The sequence below is a fragment of the Ovis aries genome, chromosome 12 (genome assembly GCF_016772045.2).
Source record: "Ovis aries strain OAR_USU_Benz2616 breed Rambouillet chromosome 12, ARS-UI_Ramb_v3.0, whole genome shotgun sequence".
Classification (NCBI taxonomy): domain Eukaryota; kingdom Metazoa; phylum Chordata; class Mammalia; order Artiodactyla; family Bovidae; genus Ovis; species Ovis aries.
In genome coordinates, this window is record NC_056065.1 from 41,811,889 (window position 1) to 41,818,228 (window position 6,340).

Consider the following 6,340-nt stretch of genomic DNA (forward strand, 5'->3'; position numbering starts at 1 on the left):
GCTGCGGAGAGCGATCTCGGACAGCCAGAGTGTGAGCAAGGTAGGACTCGAGTTTGAACCTGACAGAAAAGCCACACTACCCCTGGCTTAGCAAAAGGTGTCTTTCTCTGAATGGAAATGGTAACCCACTCCAGTATTCTTGCCTGGAAAAGCCAGTGGATGGAGGAGACTGGCAGGCTACGGTTCATGGGGTCGCAAAGAGTTGGACACGACCGAGTGACTTCACTTCTTTTCTGTAAATGCAGTCAGCCCAGAGCTGGTGCAGTGACTGGTGGTCCTCAGACTCTGACTGCCATCTTTTTGCTCTACCGCCCTTAACTTGAGCGCAGGACTCCCACCTCCTGGGCCTGGTGACTGCGCCCGTGCCACCCACCACATCCTTACTCTGTTCAGCTGGAAAGAGGGGAGACCAGCGCCCAGCCTCCACTCCCCACTGGCCAGAACTTAGCCACATGACCACATCAAAGGATACTGAGAAACTCACTAGTCCAAAACCCAGCTGAAAATCCAGGGTCCTGTAATGTTATAATCAGAATTTGGTAAGAATGGACGCTGAGGCAGTCATCTGCCAGAAAATGAGAGGAGTCTCCACTATGAAAGCTAGATGAGGGAGTTCTCTGGTGGTCTAGTGGTTAGAATACCAGGCTTTCACTGCTATGACCTGGTTCAATCCCTGGTTAAAAAAAAAGAGAGATGGGAATTTTTTTAAGAAATTATATTCATGGGACTTGCCTGGAGGTCCAGTGGTAGAGACTCCACATATCCAATGCAAGGGGCTATAGGTTTGATCCCAGGGGAGCTAATTCCACATGCCATGTAGCCCAGCCGAAAAAAATTTTTAACCAAAGAAAGAGATTATATTCTACTGAGGAGGCTTCGTAAGGTAAGAAATGCAGAGAACCTTGTTGCCAGCTTTACTCAAAGAGTGGGCAGAGCCCCAGGTTCTCCCGAGACCAGCCCTATCAGGCTGGGGGAGTGGGTTCACCCAGTCCAAACTCTCCTGGTGGTTCTTTTGTGCATGCTTAAGTCTGAAGACCAAGTGCTGAAAGCAAGGTAGGGGGCCTCGTGTTTAGGGGGCTCACCACCTTTCAGAGGTGAAATGAATAGTGGTGACAATGTAGTAAATTTCTCATGGAGGTAAAATGATTCCTTGTCCTATATTTGGAAGTTATCCTTGCTCATTTTGTCTGGATTTTGTTGTCATTTTGGTTTTGTTTTTTCCACACTGCACTGTGTGGAACTTCCCCGACCAGAGATCAAGTTGTGCCCCCTGCAGTAGAGATGCAGAGTCTTAGCCACTGGACCACCAGGAAGTCTTGATTTTGCTTTTTAATAAGATGGAGACTGTAAACTATACAAGTAGAGGTCTTTTCTAAGTGTCTTATTTTGCAAAAAAAGAAAGTTGGCAACCTGATATCAGTGCCCCAGTGAGTTTTTTGAAATTTTACGGGTCCCTGGAACCCCAAAGTCCAGGACCACTGAGCCAAGGGATGGAGCCAAGAGCCTTGGGGATTTGGAGAACATCTGTAGCTCCATTTCACTGAAGCTTGAAGTTGTGGGGAGATTGATTGGATGCTCAAGGACCAGGGAGGAGCGTGAGGTGGGGGGTAGGGGGTACGGGTCAGTCGGGAACTGCTTGGTGATCCCAAACCGTGGAGGCTATGAAGGGCCCTGTGCTCTGGGAAGACAACCTGGCAGGACTGGGTGGGTTCGAGGTAGAGGATTTAAGAGCAGAAGCGGAGCAGAAGGGCTTTTTGCTCAAGGAGGCACACTGCTGTTTGTGGCCCTTAGGAAGCTTGCCATAAGCATTTTCAACCAAGTAACACCATGTACTGGCCAAATTCGTTCACACTCAGAACCACAGCTGTCTACCTGGCTACACACAATGCTTAAAAAATGACTCCAAGTGCTAATCAGTGACAGAAACACATTCCTCCCCTGTGGCAGCCCCATCGCCTTGGACGGTGGCCATTCACCCCCTCCTGTCTTCTTATAAACTAGCTACCCTTAGGAGGCTGAGACAGTTGACCTGCTGAACGGTACTGCTTTACCGCTGAGTTGTAAACACACATTGGTCCGAATGCAAGGGAACATTTCAGATTTCCCTGTCCTGAGTTTCCCTATCAGTTGTAGAGTTAAGTGGGCTATATGACTGTGGCTACTTCTGGCAAAACCAGTTTTTCCTCCTTGTGATCTGAAACTGGGTGACCTTTCTGGGCTCATGGTCCCTGTACATCTGGGCACTTTTTCACTTAAAATGTATTCAGGACCTTCATTTTCTTTCAGCTTGGAAGGTCTGGGCTACTGCTATGCAAATTATCCTAGAGGTCCCGTTTGCTGTTGGTATTTGAGGCCAAGACCACAGCTCTATCTCCTCTACAGGAGGGTCAAGGGTGTCATTTATTGTCCTCATTCGCGGATGCATGTGCTGGAACAGCTTTGTTTAGCTTGCAGGAGGGACGGGACAGACTTGACCTCCTGCTGCCCCACCCCCACCCCCATGCAGTGCCCCAGGAATGCCAGGGCCCTGACCTGGGCTCAGCTGTGCAGTGCCTGGGTGGAAGCCAAGACAGCTGATTCCACCGGGTGCTTGGGCCCATGTCCTGGCCGCCCATGTTCACTCAGCCTGTTACCCAGTGCTGCCAGCTATAAACACCATCCCTAGTAAGCAGGCTGTCACAACTCAGAGTATGTATAAGTGTCTTGATGTGCAGGCTGTGATGTGAGCACCATGGCCCAAGTACAGGGCTGAACCCAGTCAAGCCTGCAGTAACTGGCATGGGTTGACTGTCTCATTGGCTGGCTGTGTGATCCCAACCCTGAGTAGGTTAACAGTTCCAAGGGAGCCATCTCCTAGCAATTCTTTTTTTAAAAACAACTTTTTATTTTGTATTAGGATATAGCAAAGGGAAAAGGAAAAGGGGGCAGACAGAGAATGAGATGGTTGGATAGCATCACCAACTCAATGGGCATGAATCTGAGCAAACTCCAGGAGAGAGTGAAAGACAGCGAAGTGGGTGGGCTACAGTCCATGGGATCAAAAAGAGCTGGCCATGACTTAGCGACTGAACAACAGAAGTGAAAGTGTTAGTTGCTCAGTCAGGTCTGACTCTTTGTGATCCCACAGACTGTAGCCCACCAGGCTGTTCTGTCCATGGGGATTCTCTAGGCATGCATACTGGGGTGGGGAGCCATTCCCTTCTCCAGGAGATCTTCCCAACCCAAAGTTTGAACCTGGGTCTCCTGCTTTGCAGGCAGACTCTTTACCATCTGAGCCACCAGGAAAACCATCACAACAACATTGCCAATTAACAATGTTGTGAGAGTTTCCAGTGAACAGTGAAGGGATTCAGCCATACATATACATGTATCCATTCTCCCCCAAGAGCTTCCCTAGTAGCTCAGCTGGTAAAGAATCCACCTGCGATGCAGGAGACCCTGGTTTGATCCCTGGGCCAGGAAGATCCCCTGGAGAAGGGACAGGCTACCCACTCCAGTGTTCTTGGGCTTCCCTGGTGGCTCAGATGATAAAGAATCTGCCTGCAATGCGGGCGACCTGTGTTCAATCCCTGGGTTGGGAAGATCCCCTGGAGGAGGGCATGGCAACCCACTCCACTGTTCTTTCCTGGAAAATCCCCACAGACAGAGGAGCCTGACAGGCTACCATCCATGGAATCGCAGAGTCGGACATGACTGAGTGACTAAGCACACAGCACACATTCTCCCCCAAACTCTTCTCCCGTCCAAGCTTCCACATAATTGCCTAGCAATTCTTCTACTGCTTTGGCTCACTTCCCCTTTAAAAGGAGTTTAACTCAATCAAGGCTCGTTGCTATAAGGCGTGAGGCTTGTACTTACAAACACCAGTGTGTTTTTCATCTGGGTCAAGAGGACACAGTCTTCCCGTCTCCAACTGGAGGTTGCAGTTGATCCCATGCAGGGCCCTGTGGGGCTCCTGGGCACAAGACCTTTCTGTGTCCCCCATTTCTTTGATTATAAGAAAAAGCCTTCATTCAGCCCCCATGACCTTTCCTGGGTTCATGGGGGATTTGATGGGCAGATTCAAGCTGCTGTTAATTAGGGAAGGAAGGGGATGTGAGACCAGGGAGAAACAGTCAAGAGCAGCTTTGGGGCAAGGTTCTGTTCCCCCATCAAAGGATACACACAATAGTATCTCTGAGCTGCTCTGCAGATACTGAAACCCCCTCCAGGTGGGAGAAGTTAGTGATTAATGATGGTATGTTGCCCATGAGCTTGTAGACCCCACATCAGTTGGACCTGAAGGTTGATGATGTGGACTCCTACTTACCCCAGCACCAACCCAGTGGAAGAATGTCTACATTGGCTACAGTGTCTACAGACATGACTGATCAACTAAGCACCTTAGCACGTCAGTTATTATGGGCTCCCCCGGTGGCTCAGCAGTAAAGAATCTGCCTGCCAATGCCAGAGACAAACGTTCTATTCGATCCCTGGGTCAGGAAGATCCCCTGGAGGAGAAAACAGCAACCTGCTCCAGTATTCTTACCTGTAATATTCCATGGGTAGAGGAGATTGGAGGACTATAGTCCACTGGATCACAAAAGAGTCAGAGACGATTTAGCGACTAAACAACAGGGCTCCCATGTGGAAACACCAGGGAATCCTTCCCTATTGCATCAGGCTTTGCCTGTGATGGAATGTTGGCTGGGATTTTCACTTTTGGACTAGCCTTGTTATGGGCAACCAGAACGCTGGTGCATCTTGTAGCCCCCTTGTAGGGAATGTTTACAAAACTCTTGCTGTTCAGTTGCTAATAGTACCCAATTTAGGGACCCCATGGACTACAGCATGCCAAGTTCCCCTGTCCTTCACCATCTGCTGAGTTTGCTCAAATTCATGTCCATTGAGTCAGTGATGCCATCCAAACATCTCATCCTCGGCAGTCCCTTCTCCTCCTGACCTCAGTCTTTCCCAGCATCAGGATATTTTCCAGTGAGTCAGCTCTTCGCATCAGGTAGCCAAAGTATTGGAACTTCAACTTCAACATCAGTCCTTCTAATGAATATTCAGGGTTGATTTCCATAGGATTTTGTTAGATTGGATTAAATCTAATTGGGTAAATGGATTTAATTGGGAGGGGGCTAGAGATTTGGTTTCACCCTTCAAAGTTTTCTTGGAATTCTGCTTAAATGACAGCTTGTGAGTTCCTTTGCTTTTAAGTAATCTGTATTTCCCATTGAAATCTTTTACTTTGGTTAAGTAAATATTGTTTGACAGATTCTAAAAGGGCTTCCCTGGTGGCTCAGCAGTAAAGAATCTGCCTGCAATGCAGGAGACCTGGCTTCGATCCCTGGGTTGGGAAGATCCCCTGGAGGTGGGCATGGCAACCGACTCCAATACTCTGGCTTAGAGAATCCCATGGGCAGAGGCACCTGGCAGACTGTAGTCCATAGGATCACACAGAGTTGGACATGACTGAAGCAACTAACCAGCAGCAGAAGGTCAAGGCTTCAGAGAGAAATACTTAATAATTAGTATGTTAAATTTCATGGAATTTCTAAAAATCTGGTATGCCCTAATAAAATGTTATCAGTCATTATTTCTAGTTGTTTTAAAATGTTGCATGTCACAATAACTCAGTTTCTTTTGTCATTCCCATTGTGACCAAATGTTTATGACTTTTTAAATTCCTTTTTAAAGTCTTTCTGTGATTTATAGATGGCTATTGTTGTATTCATGTATATTCATGAGTGGACATGAATTTGAGCAAACTCCAGGAGATAGTGGAGGACAGAGGAGCCTGGCATGTTGAAGGCCATGGGGTTGAAACGAGCTGGGCATAACTCAGGGACTGAATAACAACACAGCTGTAGTCTGCTAAATCTCAGGTTATACTGGGGAACTAGGTAAGGAAAAAAAGTCCTAAGGGAAAACCTGATCCTTTCATACAAAGGATTGGTTACTAAATGGACTGTTGAATATGGTAATGATTTTATGGGTTTTATCTGAAATGTCACTGGTTTTGACTCATGTTTTCCAGATATAGAGAAGCCTTCTCCTCAAATTGGTTACGATTTACAACAGTTTGGTAAATTATACCTCTGTGAGTAAAATTGAGATATTTTTCTTTTCCCTCTGCCTGTTCCCTTCAAACATTGTAAACTCTTGGGTTCTGAGCAGCCTTATCAGGCAAATGGGAAAGACTCTTCTGGTGTGTTGTGGGAATCTTGATATTGTAAGGACCTCTATAGAAGAGAGAAAGTCACCTAGGCAAGATCTGATGGCAGGCCTTTGACATGGCTTTCTTGGCCTTGAGAGACCTTTTGAAACTTTCATCTGAGACTCCTACTGAGGAATT